This window comes from Diabrotica virgifera, chromosome 2 (assembly GCF_917563875.1).
Source record: "Diabrotica virgifera virgifera chromosome 2, PGI_DIABVI_V3a".
NCBI lineage: Eukaryota > Metazoa > Arthropoda > Insecta > Coleoptera > Chrysomelidae > Diabrotica > Diabrotica virgifera.
The window spans coordinates 19,798,635-19,817,725 of NC_065444.1; the positions used below are offsets into that span (position 1 = coordinate 19,798,635).

General features: G+C 31.9%; 1 protein-coding gene across 4 annotated transcripts in view; it reads right to left on the reverse strand.

Annotated features, from left to right (window-relative positions):
- The window catches only part of LOC126879981 (elongation of very long chain fatty acids protein-like), a 374,900-nt gene that overhangs the window by 260,592 nt on the left and 95,217 nt on the right, over positions 1-19,091 (reverse strand). Inside the window, exon 1 of one of the 4 annotated variants that reach the window (XM_050643433.1) lies at positions 7,527-7,545. The exons of the other annotated variants lie outside the window; for them this stretch is intronic. The gene's annotated coding sequence lies outside the window, so the exon portion shown is untranslated. Of the gene's footprint in view, positions 1-7,526; positions 7,546-19,091 lie in introns of those variants that run through there. 4 annotated transcript variants of the gene reach the window in all.

The following is a 19,091-nucleotide window of genomic DNA, read 5'->3' on the forward strand; positions in this document are numbered from 1 at the left end:
TCTTAGAACATGCTTTTAAGAGTTTGGATTGGATGACAAAGGCAATAAAAATAGATGGAGAATACCTAAACAACTTACGCTTCGCCGATGATATAGTCATAGTAGTTGAGGATGTAGGTATGGTAAGAGAGAAAACAAAAATAATGACAAATTTGGTACCCAACCAGAACATCAGTATTGTTGGGAAGGAAATAGAACTCGTAGATAGATATAAATACCTGGGACATGAACTGAAGAGAAAAATAGGTCTTGGGTGGGCAGCATTTGGAAAACTGAGAGAAAATTTTAAAAGTGAGTTGCCCACATGCCTAAAGAGAAAGGTATTTGATCAGTTCGTCCTCCCAGTCTTGACGTACGGATCAGAAACACTCACCTTAACAAAAGCCTCGGCTACCAAACTAAGAGTCACGCAGAGAAGAATGGAGCGGTCAATGTTAGGAATAACTCTGCGAGACAAAATCAGAAACGAAGAAATCAGGAGAAGAACAAAGGTGACTGACGTCATCGAGAGGATAGCCAGGTTGAAGTGGAGATGGGCAGGACACATAGCCAGAATGACAGATGGGCGATGGGCGAAGAGGTTATTGGAATGGAGGCCAAGAGAAGACAAGAGAAGCGTCGGTCGACCGCCTACAAGATGGACTGACGACTTAAGAAAGGTAAATAAAAACTGGATGAGAGCGGCGTAGGATAGATGGGGTTGGAAAAGTGGGGAGGAGGCCTATGTTCAGCAGTGGACTTTTGATGCTGGATGATGATGATTAGGGCCGTAGTTTAACAATAAATTTTTTGGGTTTACGGTTATTTTTCTGATACAGTCGAGTTCGCTTATTAGAATAGCCTTCGTGCCAAGCAAAACTATTCTTATAAGCGGGATATTCTAATAACCGATCATTGGTGGCTAGCTGAAATAAGTGTACTGAATATACGTTATAATAGTACATGCTATGTCAATATGTATATGCATATATGGTTTTAGGTCTTTTTATGTCAATAAAAATTCATAATCTATTTACAAAAATAATTACAAAACGATTAGACAATAAATTAGAATTGGGTTTTAGAAGAGACTTCCGAACAAGCGATCAACTATTGGTAATAAATAATCTTATAGAAAAATTCTGTTTCTAAAAACAGCCAAGTGTGTGCCAATGTACTTATAGAAATTTGTAGACAAATGAAATTATTTTATGACCTTGTCGTCATACGATTGAATTTGCTGTGGGAAAGGAGCGTTTACTCATAACACAGTAATAAAGTGTTTATTAGCTACCTGACAATCCGTAATAACACAAAACAGCAGGCTTTCGAAGCTCTTACCGACAAACCATTATATCAGGCAAATTTAAAATTTTTAGGAAATTGTACGTAAAAATTTATTTGTTGACCTGAAAAAATTATTCTAAAAAGCGGTATTAGGTTACTAAACCATATTCCAATAAACGGATAAATTTATTAAAGGGTAAATGGAAACGTTTCGGGACCTCGAATTTATATTCCATAAAGCGGGATATTCCTATAACCGGTACTCTAATAAGCGGGTTCGACTGTAACATATTCCATACATATTATAAGATTAAGCACATGACCTCGACTATCATCTTCTCATTGTGTAAATTACATAAATAATCACAATCGACGATAATTGTCCAGTGATTTGTTTGATACGCACCTGCAATGAAAAGGTGGGTCAAATAAATTAAATGTCTATAAGCACTATTAGGAAATAATCATTAATGATAGATTCAGATTTAAACTATGAATAAAATAATCGATGAAGACGATAACATATTTTGAATAACCTTTAAACACAATGAAAGTAATTATGAAAATATAAAGGTGCTGTCTAAACAGAGAATATTTAAATTAATAACTAAAACACCGAAACAAGTAGGTATCGAACAAAATAAACATTGGCGTAAATAAAAAAGCTGTGCGCCATAATATTGCTATTGCCTCTATGTTATACAGAGTGAGTCTGTAATTTGGAATTAATTCAATATCTCAAATACTAATTGTTTTTTTGAAAAATGCTCAGACCCGTCGATTAGTATTTCAAATTGTCATTTTTGACATACAATAATAATGTATACAGGGTGTCCCAATTTAGAGATATGACGTCATCGTAGATTTTCTTAAATATCAACACTGTCATTTTGAAATATATTTTGATATGGTGTGTAAAGTTATACATAACTGCAAAATTTCAAATTTGTATTCCCTACCATTTACAAGATAATAAAAAATAACCAGGTTATGAAAAACAAGTACATAATCAAATAATAATTGAATTTAATTATTTCAATTTTAAGCAAATGCTCATAATGTTGCCCTCAATTATTGTCAAATATTCAATGGGCAACATTATGAGCATTTGCTTAATTGAAATAAATAAATTCAATTATTATTTAATTTATTTTTCATAACTTTGTTATTTTTTATTATCTTGTAAATGGTAGGGAATAAAAATTTGAAAATTTGCAGTTATGTATAACTTTACACATCCTATCAAAATAGCTATCAAAATGACAGTGTTTCTATTTAAGAAAATCAACGATGACGTCATATTTTTAAATTGGAACACCCTGTATACATTATTATTGTATGTCAAAAATGACAATTTGAAATACTAATCGACGAGTCTGAACGTTTTTCAAAAAATGATTATTATTTGAGATATTGAATTTATTCCAAATTACAGACTCACTCTGTATATAGTGTCCTATTAAATTGTCGGAGGCAAATAAAAATATGTTAACAAATTCAACATCTTTTTCCTTTTTGAAGTTATACTTCTTTAGGCGCGATTGAGGGTGAAATTTTATTAATCTGCGCGCATGAGCACACAGACAGTATGGAGTTCGTTACTAAATGTTTTAATTTATGTGTGTATCAGTCCAGAAAAGGTGTGGAAAGGACATATTAGTGTTTTTAAATATATTTTTCTATAAACGTGTTAAAAATGCAATTTATAGCACTCCAAAGGAGTGTTAAAAATGCTACTTTAAAGCACCAGTGCTTTAAAAATTTTAAGGCACTGCAGTTAAAAGTGAATTGTCAAATTGTGAAATGTCAAAATATTTATATTTCATTTATTAACATTATTATTAATAATACAACTTGCGCAATTTGAAAAAGGTGGTTTAAAAGGTTTTTTAAATTTAATTTAAACTGTATTATTGCATTTTTAACACGTTTGTAGAAAAAAACTATTAAAATTTGTTAGAATATACAAAAATAAAAGTAGATGTTATTCTATAGTGGTTATGATTTACGTATTGACAGTACCGCTAGGCAGTTTTGATGTAATGTCAAGAAAAATATAAAAATGGAATGTCAAGTTCAAGTAAAAGTTTTTGTAGGTATTGTCCTGTAATTGAGAATGAATAAATTATATTTGTTGATATATAAGACGTTTGTAAAAAATATATTGTATGATATAGGTGTTAAAAAGTACATTTTTCAGGCACTCATGTGAATTGCAGAATGAGCGAAGCGAATCTTTCACATACGTGCCTTAAAATTGTTTTAACATTTATATCATAAATAACTATTATTATAATTTTTGTGTATTTGGACTTGTCTACCTCGGGAATAAGATAATAAGTAATATTTAAAGTATTTTATAATTCACTTCGTATGTTTGTCACTATGTCTGAGAAATCTTGTAGTCCGTATAAACAAAAGGGTATAGCTCAGTGGTAGAGCGTTGGGCTGGAGATTAAGAGGTCACCGGTTCAAATCCTGGTGTTTTCTAATCTTTTTTAAATTTTTGGTATTGTTTTAATAAAAATTTTTGGAAAGTAGTGAGTAAAAATTAATTTAATCTTTAAATAAAATACAAATAAACTGTCCGAAAGTATATTTATTTCATTGAAATCATATTTAGAAGTATAACTTCTTACGTGCGTACAAAGTACACACACATTCTTTTTTTTTTGTGTTGACATGACTCTGCACAATCTGTTTTTCAATCCGCGAACTAGAAAAAATCCAAGAACTAGAAAAATGGATGGAGGGATCACTAAGGAGATAGAAAAATGAGTAACCTGTAACACGCAGATAACACACTTATATACTAGTAAAGAATGAAGAAGATAAAGACAGAATCGGGCTTCAGATCAACACCGGAAGAACAAAATTATGATCGTAGACAGGACAAATAATAGTCTACCGCCCATACACCAAGTGATGAATTTCGAAGTAGTTAACAGATTTGCATACTTGGGCTCCCTGATAACCAACAACGGCGGTAGCTCCTCTGAAATCAAACTTAGCCTAGCAATGTTCAGGACCAACTTAGCCGGTGGTATCCAATAGACGCCGTAGTCTGCGTACAGCGTGTATTGGAGACCACAGCCTAACAGATATAATATACGGAAAAAATTTAAAAATTATTATGAAGACTCCTTATACAACAAAATTCACCAAAATCATTTTTAGCCTTTCTTCTTCTTCTTCTTCCTTTTTCCTTCTTGTATGTAAGCGTTAAAGCCTGTTTCTTCTTCAATATTAGCCTCCTAAATTGTCTAAGATATCGCACCACCTTTTTCTTGGTCTGCCAATACTTCTTCGTCCATTTGGTGACTTATCTCGTGCTATTCGTACTATCCTATCCTCTGCCATTCTACTAATGTGTTCGTTCCACTCCTGTTTCCGTTTTGTCGCCCATCCATTTATGTCTTCTACATTGCATGATCTTCTTATGTTTTTGCTTCTCTCCATATCCAACAGACTTTTCCCTGATATTCGTCGAAGTATTTTCATCTCTGTTGTTTCTGTAATCGTCTTGTTTTAGATGTGTCTAATTGTTATGTTGGATAAACAAAAAAATCCAAAATTAAACAGGCTAAAGAACAGTGGTTAAAAGAACAATGCGCAGAAATAGAAGAACACCAGAAAAGACATGATAATTTTAACACACATAAAAAAATTAAGGAATTAACGCAGATCAACAGAAAAAGAAAACCGGGAATACTAAAAGATACAGATGGGAAACTTGTGTTGAGTACTAACGAAAAATTAAAGAGATGGACAGAATACATAAATGAATTGTTCAAAGACAATAGAACAGAGCAGATGGAAGTCGAAGTAGAAGATGATACGGTTTTGAAGATATTAAAAGAAGAAATTAAATCGGCATTAAAAAACAGCAAAAATGGTAAAGCAGTAGGTCCAGACCAAATCCCAGTAGAAAGCTTAAAATGTATAAATGATGAAACCTTAGACATTATCGTAGACTTGTTTAACACAGTGTACAAAACAGGAAACATACCAAAACAATGGTTACTCTCAACCTTTTGTGCTATCCCTAAAAATACAAACGCTAAAGATTGCAGTGAATACAGAACAATATCATTAATAAGTCACATTCTCAAATTATTCTTGAAAATAATACATGGTCGTATAAACAAAAAACTAGAAGAAGGAATAGATGATAGTCAGTTTGGGTTCAGAAACGGACTAGGAACCAGAGAGGCGTTATTTGCTTTTAATGTGTTAGCTCAAAGATGCATGGACATGAATGTGGATGTGCATGTTTGTTACGTTGATTTTGAGAAGGCTTTTGACAAAGTAAGACATGAAAAATTAGTCCAAATTCTAAAGACAAAAAACATAGACAAAAGGGACTTACGAATAATAACAAACCTTTACTGGAATCAAAGAGCACAAATTGTAATAGATAACGAACCCAGTCCAGAAATTGAAATCAGGAGAGGAGTTCGGCAGGGATGTATTATGTCTCCATTACTCTTTAATGCATATAGTGAAGCCATTTTTGAAGAAGCATTGCTATCTCAAAGTGAAAGAATAATAATTAACGGAAGATCTATTAACAACATAAGATATGCAGATGACACCGTGATTATAGCAAGCTCTGCTGAACAACTCCAACTACTACTGAACAAAACAAACAATTTCTGTAAAGAATATGGACTAAAAATGAATATAAAAAAGACCAAATACATGATAATAACTAAGAAAACAAACATACAAACAAGCATATATTTGGGAAATGTACCGATAGAAAGGGTTGATAAATACAAATACCTAGGAACCTGGATTTCAGAGAAAAATGATCAAACAACAGAAATAAGGACCAGGATAGAAATAGCAAGAAATGCGTTTGTAAAAATGAAAACAGTTCTATGCAACAAAGACCTTAGCTTAGAACTGAGAGCAAGAGCTTTGAGATGCTACGTGTTCTCGATACTACAATATGGACTTGAAAGCTGGACATTAAAGCAAGAACACATAAATAAGCTACAGTCATTTGAAATGTGGTGTTAATGAAGAATGCTTAGAATAGCATGGACACAGAGGAAAACGAACACGGAAGTACTGCGAGAAATGGGTAAAGAATGCGAAATAATAAACACAATAAAAATAAGAAAGTTACAATATCTGGGACACGTAATGAGGGGACCGCGATATGAAATTCTAAGACTGATAATACAGGGAAAGATAAGAGGCGGAAGGAGTATAGGAAGAAGGAGAGTGTCATGGTTAAAGAATTTAAGGGACTGGTTTAGATGCAGTTCTATAGAACTCTTTAGAGCAGCGGTGGATAGAGTAAAGATAGTGGTGATGATATCCAACCTCCGATTAGGAGACGGCACTTAAAGAAGAAGAATTGTTGTGTGTATGTTAATATAGGTCTAATTGCTGCTTTATAGATTCCTGCTTTTAGGTCTTGTCTTGTGTTTTTTCTTCCAGATTGTGTCATTAAGATGCCGTCGCTTTACTCGCTTTTAAGCTTTGTTGTCGTAGTTCCTCTTCAACATCTCCGTAACTGGTTATATCTATTTCCAGATATCTAAACCTTGCTTCCTGCTTTGTTATTTTCCCATCAATTTCGATTTTACATCGCAATGTGGGTATTTAGATGTTGTCATACATTTGGTTTTTTCTGCTGATATTATCATATTGTATTTCTTGGCTGTTGTATTGAAGATGTGTGTTAATCTTTGGAGATCGTCTTCTATCTCGGCGATTAATGCGGCGTCGTCTGCATAACATAATATTTGGATTTATTTGTTCCCCATTCGGTAACCATGACCTTTACATACTGCTTCTATTATTTCGTCCATTATTATATTAAACATCAGTGGGCTTAATGAGTTACCTTGTCTGACTCCGCTTTGTACTGGTATAAACTGCGTTAGTTTTCCATTTATCTTTGCCTCTATTCGATTATGAAAGTAGATGTTTTCGATGGTTTGTATAATATTGATAGGTATGTTTCTTCTATACAGTAAATGTAAGACGTCTTCGACTTGGATGCGATCCAAAGCCTTTGTCAGGTCTATAAAACATAGATATGCTGGTTTATTGTACTCAATGGCCTTTTCTATGATTTGTCTCAGTACAAATACGGCGTCTACGCAGGATCTTCCGGATCTGAATCCTTGTTGTTCATCTGATAAAGTTGTTAGTTTATTGATTTTGTTGGTTAGGACTTCAGTGGTTAGCCTTTACCTATGTCAAATATACTTTGAAAATTAAATCCAGTTGTTCAAGCTTACGTCAACTCAACTGTATCCTACTTGGGTTTGTTACTTATTATTTACATAAATAATCGACTTCACTGTACACTACCAAATATTCTTGTTGCGGATGAAAACATTCTGATTTATATTGCCAAACACCGTATTACTATAAAACAATTATACCATATACACTTCTTGTTTTCAACTAACACATACATTATACATTGTCCCATAATTCAAAATCTTTTGATGACACAAGAGCTGTCTAATTTTTCGGTGTACCTAAACCCGGCCACTTAAGGTACTGCGATGTCGTTCGACAAGATCGTCGATGATATTTATCAATTTCTGCAGTACCTACTGCATAAGACAGGCCAGTCTGTCTAAGTCTACGGCCAAATTGTAACGATTTTGCTGAATGCACGGTCATACACGATCCAAATTTTTGCCAATTAGTCGAATTCGACGAAATTGAACGACGCCGCAGTATCGTAAGTGGCCAAATTTAAATTCGACGACGATGTATACAAATACATTGATCAACTGAAATAAAACGGTGCAAGTCCATTTTTATCGAGTCTAAATAGTTTGATAGAACAGTCTTATCTAATCTCGATAAAAAATTTTATAGTTGCGGTTTGAAAAAATTAAAACGTAACATACACACATAATATCATTGAAGAATATTATAAATTAGTATTTTACATAAATTATTTATTCATATACAGGGTGAGGCAGATAAACGGCCAATTAGAAATATCTCGAGAACTAAAGGTAATTGAATACTGAAAATTGGAATTAAGGGGTCTTGAAGACTGTTTAATGAAAATATTTTCATCTATTTGCTACTTCCAGTTATATCGGTTATACAGGGTGATTGATTAGAGGGGTAAAGCTCAATAGATCCTCTATAGTAATAGATAGCAATAAAAGTTAATAACAAAAATTGTAAGAAACTTTGAGCTTCACTAATTTTCTTTATATCAAATACAGGGTGAGTCAAAACGCAAGTATAGTCGGTTCGCTGAACTCAGACGCAACTGGCCAGATATTTTAGTCGTTAATTTTTTTGTTTTTTGCCAATTTTGCAAAAATTGGCAAAATTACTAACTATTTAATGATTATTAACTATTTAGTAATTATTTTTTGCCAATTTTACTAAAATTGACAAAATTACGGACTAAAATATCTAGCCAGTTGCGTCTGAGTTTAGCGAACAGATTATACATTATTTTCTCAGTAATGTTAAATAGAACACCCTGTATTTTATATCGTTATTGAAAAGTAACATTACCGTACTTTAATTTCTATATAACATTCCCTATGTCCAAATTTATTAGTTTTCGAGATATTTTAATTTTTCAGAGCAAATTATTTTAGGTGTCTAAATTTATCTAAATTTTAAGTAAGCCATGCCTGAACTGACAATTGACGATTATTTATTATCAATCCGGTAATAAATGTAACACTTTAGCAAATAAAGAAATAAAAATAATTTATTAGTAATACATTTTACAAAAAAAAACACAACCACAACATGCAACATTTTTGAAACAATTAAAAACTACTTTTTATGTAAATGTAACAAGTAAAGAAAGAAAATTAGTAATAAATTTTACAAAAAACACACGAACACAAAATACAACATTTTGTGAAGACAATTAAACACTACTTTTGTATGTAAATGTAACAATGTAACAAATAAAGAACGAAAAATAATTTATCAGTAACACATTTTGCAAAAAAAAATGTTTGAAAAAATTAGAAGCTAGTTTTAATAAAATATTTTTAATATTTAATTACATAAGGTGTTCAACATTACCTCCTAACACATTTATGCACGCCTAAAAAATTGAATGAGCTACTTACTCTACGAAGCATTTGTAAATTAACACATCGAAATACACTTTGTATTCTATTTTTCATCTCATCCCTTGTTGTTGGAGGTACTTTATAAAATTCATTATTAACGTGACCCCAAAAAAATCAGTATAGTTTATTAAATTCTGGTGATTTGGGTGGCTACGCTACTGGTCCATTGAAAAATGAAAATATCTCGAAAACTAATAAATTTAGACGTAGGAAATGTTATCTAAAAATTAAAGTACGGTAATGATACTTTTCAACAGTGATATAAAATACAGGGTGTTCCATTTAAAATTACTGAGAAAATAATGTACTTGCGTTTTGACTCACCATGTATTTGATATAAAGAAAATTAGCAATATCAATCATTCTTTAAAATTTTGACAATATGTACGTAAAAAAAATATGGCATTAATAATTACTGTTTTGCTTATTTTTAGTTATACAGGGAGTTGAACTTGTTACGATTTTCATATAAAATTGGTTATAAATTTGTAAACACTCTGTATAACATAACAAACCTTTATATTTTTGTAATAAAGAAGTTAACAGGATTTCGAATTTAAAATAAAATATAGGGTGTTCCTTTTAAAAAATCATAAATTTGGTCTGCCACTGTGTTATCGGACACCCTGTAATATTCTAACTAATTTTGTAATGATAAGCTCAAATGTGGCTAACATTTTTTGTTATTAACTTTTATTGCTATCTATTACTATAGCGGATCTACTGAGCTTTACCCCACTAATCAATCACCCTGTATGCAACTTCGTTTTTTTTAGATGGGACACCCTTTATATTTTTACATTTTTGGATTCTCCTCGATATCTTCTTTCTAAAAATATAAGATTTTGTAATTTTGTACGTAGTAGTTTAAAAGATAATTACGTTTTTTTATTAACTTCGTAGCAATATTCACACCCTGTAGAATTGTAACGTTTTTGCCTCAAAAACTCTATTTATGTTCAAATGATTTTTTATATAGTCTATTATTGTTAAAAATTATTAAAATATCGAAACGTTTAATTTTAATATACAGGGTTGGTCGAAACTCGGAATGAGTATTTTCTGAATTTTCTTAAAAGGAACACCCTGCAGTTGAACATTGTAATTAAATGATATTTTTGGGTACTTTTTCATTTCTTAAGCATTCGCTACACCCTACACTTAACTGTTTTTATTTGTGAGTTATTCTTGATTCTTTAATCCAAACATGAATTGCAACAAAAATAAGTGAAATTTTATTAGTATTTATGATTATTTAATCAAAAATAATTTTTCGAAAATAAATACATATTAATCTAGACCGATCCTTAATTTATTAATATTTAATGATGTATCAAAAAGCCTATGTGGTTAAGATTGTTATTTACCAAAACCTATGAAGATAAGGAATAAATAGAATAGAATAGAAATAAAGGATACCTAAATGAAAATAATTTCTATCCTTGTGGGATCGGTACTCGCCTGAGGGACCGCAGTGGTTCGGATTTAATAAACGTCTCTTTGTAGAGACTATGTAGTCGACTTTACTAAGTAACAAGAGGTTTACTCACCACACACACACACTACACATTACTTCCCTGATCTAGTGTATACTAATATTTATATGTAATTACGTGGCTAAAGGTGCCAAAACAAGGACAAAAAAAAATAATTAAATATTCGTTGCATAGTATACTATATTCATTATATATTTTATATGAATAATATTATATTTTAACCCAATGCACAATAGAGAAAAAAGTCAAACCAACTCTGAACAATTAATATTCCTGTATTGTTACATATTAGCATTTTTATCATTACACTTTTAATGTCGATTTCATGTAAATACAGCTTCCTCATGCGATTATATGAAAAAATGTCATTATTTATCATGCAATGTATCTTTATTAGATACATTGTATCATATACTTAATATAAGTATTGTCTTTAAATTTATTTACATTTAAAAAAAGACTAAGTTTTCACTCTAATGACATATAAAACAACATAATGCTATTCCACATACCACCAGAATGAAAACAATGGGAACCTTCTCTGGTTACACCTCCGAGGCTTCTACAATTTGCAAGCCATACGGATGCTGAGACTAAGGAAGATGAGGGAATTATACAATTTACAATTCACGTCCCATCTGCTCAGCGCGGTAAAGTTCCAACGGGAATGGTTCCCTTCATACTCCACACAGAGTAAATGTAAATCAAAAATGAATAACCATTTTTAATTTCGTTGCAAAACGAAACTACAGCCGAACCATATTCTAGTCCAATCAGAGAGTGCCGCAAGCACCTCTACCGGTTTCGAAACTTATTAGTCTCTCATCAGGAGGCACATATGCTGCTCTCCCTGATCCAACCAAAACAAACCCCAGCGTGCAGTCCCGGATTGCAACGAACGAAATGGCATAGATGCCCTAGCGGCAACTGCTACCAAAAAGACTAAGTTTTCACTCTAATGACATATAAAACAACATAATGCTATTCCACATACCACCAGAATGAAAACAATGGAACCTTCTCTGGTTACACCTCCGAGGCTTCTACAATTTGCAAGCCATACGGATGCTGAGACTAAGGAAGATGAGGGAATTCTACAATTTACAATTCACGTCCCATCTGCTCAGCGCGGTAAAGTTCCAACGAGAATGGTTCCCTTCATACTCCACACAGAGTAAATGTAAATCAAAAATGAATAACCATTTTTAATTTCGTTGCAAAATGAAACTACAGCCCAACCATATTCTAGTCCAATCAGAGAGTGCCGCAAGCACCTCTACCGGTTTCGAAACTTATTAGTCTCTCATCAGGAGGCACATATCCTTAGTCTCAGCATCCGTATGGCTTGCAAATTGTAGAAGCCTCGGAGGTGTAACCAGAGAAGGTTCCCATTGTTTTCATTCTGGTGGTATGTGGAATAGCATTATGTTGTTTTATATGTCATTAGAGTGAAAACTTAGTCTTTTTGGTAGCAGTTGCCGCTAGGGCATCTATGCCATTTCGTTCGTTGCAATCCGGGACTGCACGCTGGGGTTTGTTTTGGTTGGATCAGGGAGAGCAGCATATGTGCCTCCTGATGAGAGACTAATAAGTTTCGAAACCGGTAGAGGTGCTTGCGGCACTCTCTGATTGGACTAGAATATGGTTCGGCTGTAGTTTCGTTTTGCAACGAAATTAAAAATGGTTATTCATTTTTGATTTACATTTACTCTATGTGGAGTATGAAGGGAACCATTCTCGTTGGAACTTTACCGCGCTGAGCAGATGGGACGTGAATTGTAAATTGTAGAATTCCCTCATCTTCCTTAGTCTCAGCATCCGTATGGCTTGCAAATTGTAGAAGCCTCGGAGGTGTAACCAGAGAAGGTTCCCATTGTTTTCATTCTGGTGGTATGTGGAATAGCATTATGTTGTTTTATATGTCATTAGAGTGAAAACTTAGCCTTTTTGGTAGCAGTTGCAGCTAGGGCATCTATGCCATTTCGTTCGTTGTAATCCGGGACTGCACGCTGGGGTTTGTTTTGGTTGGATCAGGGAGAGCAGCATATGTGCCTTCTGATGAGAGACTAATAAGTTTCGAAACCGGTAGAGGTGCTTGCGGTACTCTCTGATTGGACTAGAATATGGTTAGGCTGTAGTTTCGTTTTGCAACGAAATTAAAAATGGTTATTCATTTTTTTTTATTTACATTTGTTAAAAATTTTATAGTGTATAAAAAATTACACGTTTCTAACTAATTATGTACATTTTTGCAAGTTGGTAGAAATACGATCCTAGGTATTTAATATTGTTCTATTCGTCAGTATTGCATCACTATACCTAAAATATTTTTGATGCCAAGTTAAGGTAGACACGATAAAATATAATATATTCGATATGCAATAAGCACCACGCTAGTAGACACGCGGGTACCTAATTTCTAGACGTGGGCTAGTCCGGCCCGTTCTTATCTGTAACTTTTATGTCATGTGACTCATGAAACTATTCAAAATAATTGTTTTTCAATACAAAAAATACATTAATTAATACTATTGTTACGCTGCTTAAAAAAACTTTATTCAAACAGCACAAATATTACAATACTTTATAACTTTTACAACTTTAATACAATGACAACTATAAACGTCAAAAACAGCTATTCTATAATCTATAATCTATAATAATCATAAATAGTGCGGCAGGTTCGTGCAAATATTATAATAATTGTGCATTTAATGATAGAAGCATATAATTTGGACCACTACACATATAAAGGTTCAAAATTTAGATACGAGGTCATCTCAGATTTTACCTTTTACAAAAATGGCGGCTATTCAAAATGGCGACGATACATATGTGACTAATAGCACGATAACTTTTAAACGAAAAGTCCCACTTCAACCAAATTTGGTACATGGGTTCTTTGTTCTTTCTTTGACGTATAAGAAGGAGCTCCTGAAGCGGAAGAATCGGTTCACCAGAACTTGTGTTTTTCCTGATTTTTTATGTAAAAATATGCTGTTTTTTCAGTTCTTTCACCCTGTATATATTAATTTTTCAAAAAGGTAAAAAAGACATAGAAAAGAGCTTAAAAATATTTTTTAGGAAATATTTTTCACTTTTTAGTTATGTTAATTACCATGTAATAAATGCATAACTTATCTTCATTATGTATCTATGTGCGTCAGATTCGTGCAAATATAAGGATTATTGTACATTTAATGGTAGAAGCATATAATTTGGACCGCACATACCTACTACACATAAAAAGGTTCAAATTTAGATATGAGGCCATCTCAGATTTTGCCTTTTACAAAAAAGGCGGGCATTCAAATTGGCGACTATACATATGTGACTAATAGCACGATAACTTTTGAACGAAACATCCGATTTCAACCAAATTTAATATATAGCTTCTTTTTTTGATGTATAAGATCGAGCTATTGAACCCGAAGAATCGGTTTACCAGGAGTTGTGTTTTTCCTGATTTTTTTGTAAAAATATGTTGTTTATTTTTTAAATTCTTTCACCCTGTATATATTAATTTTTCAAAAAGGTGATAGTGGCTTTGAAAAGAGCGTAAAATTTTTTTTAGTAAATATTTTGAACTCTTTAGTTATAATAATTACCATTTAATAAATGCATAACTAATCTTCACATGTAGGTACCTATGTGCTTCTACCATTAAATGCACAATAATTATAATATTTGTACGAATCTGCCGCACATGTGAAGATACTTATGCATTTATTAAATGGTAATTAACATATCTGAAAAGTTCAAAAGATTTCCTAAAAAATATTTTTACGCGCTTTTTAATGGCGGTATTAACTTTTTGAAAAATTAATACATACCGGGTGAAAGAATTGAAAAAAAAACAATATATTTTTACATAAAAACCAGGACAAACATAACTTCTGGTAAACCGACTCCTTCGGTTCAAGACCTCGATCTTATAGGTACATCAAAAAAATAACCTTTATACCAAATTTGGTTGAAATCTGACGTCTCGTTCAAAAGTTATCGTGCTATTAGTCACATAATATGTATAGTCTCTATTTTGAATGCCCGCCATTTTTGTAAAAGGCAAAATCTGAGATGGCCTCGTATCTTAAATTGAACCTTTGTATGTGTAGTATAAGTGATCCAAATTATATACTTCTATCATTAAATGCACAATTGTTTCACATATCGGCTGCACTAAAATATGAAAATTTTTCAAAATATATCGGTCTCTAGTCATAACCAGTTCTGATCTGATATCTGATTTGGTTTAGATATCAGTTCTCTTCAACATCTATAAGAAGCGGAACTAATCTGGCTTGACAATGACAAGTGTGACCTTGCCGAAATGTGGTGAAAACAATGGTTTTTCTAAAATCCAAAGTTATTAATCACGGAGTGAATCCCAGAAAACCATAGACACCATAATATATCTGTTTTTTTACTTAATTTATTTTTGGGTGACGGATCACACCATTTAATTTTATAATATTTACTTTACAGCCTTAATTTATTTAACAAAGTAAATTTAATTTATGACTATCCTGCAGGCGATTGAAACTTTAACAATATATCAATAGATGACATGAGCATTTTTGTGATATAAATTGAAAAAATCCCCGCTTGGAAAAAACACTTTTAATCACAAAATTAAATAAATAATTACCTATACAAATATTGTTTAAACTACTCACATCGGAAAAGTCTAAGGATATTTTTAGAAAGAGACTTCTTTAATTGTTTTAGATAAATAAATATCGATTTGATACACTAGACTTCGATTACGTATATCAAAATAAGTATGTAAGTCTGGCCGACTCTTCTCTATGCAGTTAAAACGTCGGGTTACTTTCGAGTATTCGTTACAAATCGTTACTTTTGTATAAAGTAATCATTTAAAGTATTCGTTACTTTGATTACTTTGATTACTTTTGTTACTTTTGTATTTAGTACAGGTAATCATCGAGAATCGCATTCCTCAGTATTTCGTATAAGATCGTTAAGTATAAGATCCGATATAACGACCTGCACCTATCTATTTAATGAAGAGAAATTAAATGATATGTAATAATTTTTCTCTCATTGCTGCTCCACAATATCAGTAATCTCGAGTAAGTGCCAAAAACAAACCCTCGAAACTCTAGATGACGTACCTTAGCAGTAACCCTGGGCACCCAGGTGCTTCGGAGGTCGGTTCTGATTGCAAATTCGTGTTCAGTGACCCCAAATACCCCGAATTAAGAAAAGGCCAATAATATACTGATTTTGACATGTTTATGCATTTTTCGATGCATTTTATACACTTTAAAATGTAATAATGCATTTCCACCTATTTTTGTATTGTAGACTTAATGCAAAAAGTTGTAAGTCTCTATGTACCTACTATATCTAAAAATATATGTATTCCTGTGTTTTTAGTGTTAAATGCCCTGTAGACCAGGGCGCATCTGTAAAAATATTAGTACATTTGGACGTTAAGAGGTGATTCAAATTTTTTTGCAGAAATTGCTTGAAAATAACTCAAATAATAATATTTGAGTTATCCTCCCACTCAAAATGGTCCGGAACATTGTTTAAATAATCAAAATGTCAAAATATGAAGGAAAACTTCGATTTTGTTTCTTCGTTTTTTGATTATAACTTTAAAAGTGTTCATTTCCGAGAAAAGTTGTACTGACATAAAAGTTGCGTAATTAAATTTCCTATAATATAGAATTGGTTAAAAATTTAAAAAATAGTCACCCTTGTTGCAAAATAGCAATAATTGCGAAAAAACCATCCAAAGACAAGTATTCGCATTTTACGTTTTTCAACAATTTGTGCTATACTTAGGACCTTCATATTTCACACAGAAAAACTTTATGATATTATAAAACAATACTGTAAATTTCATTAAGATCGGTTTAACAGATTTTGCAAAATAAATTTTGAAATCCAGCTTTCGCAAAAAAAATTCATTTTTTCAAAATGTTACAGGACTGAAAATAAAGCAGATAGCAAGTTGAAATTTTATTTGTGTATAGAAGTGTACGGTACCTTTCATTTGCAATATTAAAATCGATTAACTACCACGGCGTCAGAAATTTTTTTAAATAAATATTAATTATTGGTGCTACGCGCAGGAGAGCGGATAGTTTGCTCTGATTGGGCATTCCAATGACCTTTGAAATGATTGATACATTTTAATTTTTATTGCATTTCGATATAAATAAATAAATTTGTTTATTGCAAAATAAAAACACATACTCTATCCTTTGACACAACACTTTTTTTAGCAAAAACTTTCTTTGTTCATATATTTTAACTTAGAGAATAAAAGTTTATTATTTTTGAACATATGCAATTGTTTAAACAATATTTCACAAACAATAATAAAATTAGTTTGATTTTTGTGGAATTAAAATATTAAAATACAACAAAATATAGAGTAAGAAAATAATATATTAGATAAAGATTGGAAGAAACTTTGGTGGAAATCAACTTATGTGAATCGAACACCGCTGTCCTTAGTCCTGTCGCCAGGGGGGGTACAACGGCCTCTTTAATTCAGATGGACTTACCCAAGTTTTTTTTATATATTTTGACCCGTAGAATACGAATTTTTTGGGTAACAGTTGATCCGGATGTCGATAAGATTGTTGTAGACAAAGAACTTGAGGAATTACATAACAGCGATTTCTCGCAAAACAAAACATCTTTTTGTATTTTTTGGGTCATTTTAAGCAAAAAATATTCCTACAAGTTTTTTCGTAGAATGCATAGTTTTCGAGATAACCGCGGTTGAACTTTAAAAAAATCGAAAAATTGCAATTTTTGAACCCGAATAACTTTTGATTAAAAAATAAAGTAGCAATTCTGCTTACCGCATTTGAAAGTTTAAGTCAAATTATATCGGTTTTGATTATTTGAATTGCTAAGAATTAATTTTTTTATTGTTAAACAAATCTATAAATACATAGTGTTTCCCGTACCTAATACATGCGTTTTAACGCATGCTACGTAGAAATTGCCTCGCTTGCACTTATAGCTACTCTACCTACTCATTCGATTTTAAATGAGAAATCATTGAAAACATCACTCACATACTAGGTGTTTATAACTTTGTTTAACAATAAAATAATAAATTTGTAGCAATGCAAATAATCAAAACCGATATAATTTGACTTAAACTTTCAAATGCGGTAAGCAGAATTGCTACTTTATTTTTTAATCAAAAGTTATTCGGGTTCAAAAATTACAATTTTTCGATTTTTTGAAAGTTCAACCGCGGTTATCTCGAAAACTATGCATTCTACGAAAAAAATTGTAGGAATATTTTTTGCTTAAAATGACCCAAAAAATACAAAAAGATATTTCGTTTTGCGAGAAATCGCTGTTATGTAATTCCTCAAGTTCTTTGTCTATAACAATCTTATCGACATCCGGATCAACTGTTACCCAAAAAATTCGTATTCTGCGGGTCAAAATATATAAAAAAAACTTGGGTAAGTCCATCTGAATTAAGGAGGCCGTTGTACCCCCCCTGGCGACAGGACTACCTGCGCGTAGCACCAAAAATTAATGTTTATTTAATAAATTTCCTGACGCCGTAATAATTCATCGATTTTAATTTTGCAAATTTCAAATGAGAGGTACAGTACACTTATATTAGTAAAAAAAAATTCAACTTGCTATCTGCTTTATTTTCAGTCCTGCAACATTTTAAAAAAATGATATTTTTTTGCGAAAGCTGGATTGCAAAATTTATTTTGCAAAATCTATTAAACCGATCTTAATGAAATTTACAGTGTGATTTAACTATATCATAAAGTTTTTTTGGGTAAAATACGAAGATCCTAAGTGTAGCGTAAATGGTTGAAAAATGTAAAATGCGAATACGTGTTTTTGTATGGATTTTTTCGCAATTATTGCTATTTTGCAACAAGGTTGACTATTTTTTAAATTTTTAATCAAATCTATATTGTAGAAAATTTAATTACGCAACTTTTATGTCAGTTCAACTTTTCTCGTAAATGAACACTTTTAAAGTTATAATCAAAACACGAAGAAAAAAATCGAATTTTTCCTTCATTTTTTGACATTTTGATTATTTAACCAATGTTCCGGACCATTTTGAGTGGGAGGATAACTCAAATATCATTATTTGATTTATTTTCAAACAATTTCTGCAAAAAAATTTGAGTCACCTCTCAACGTCCATCTCAAAACAGATGCGCCCTGGACTAATGGTCTAATAAAAACAAAGCCTACA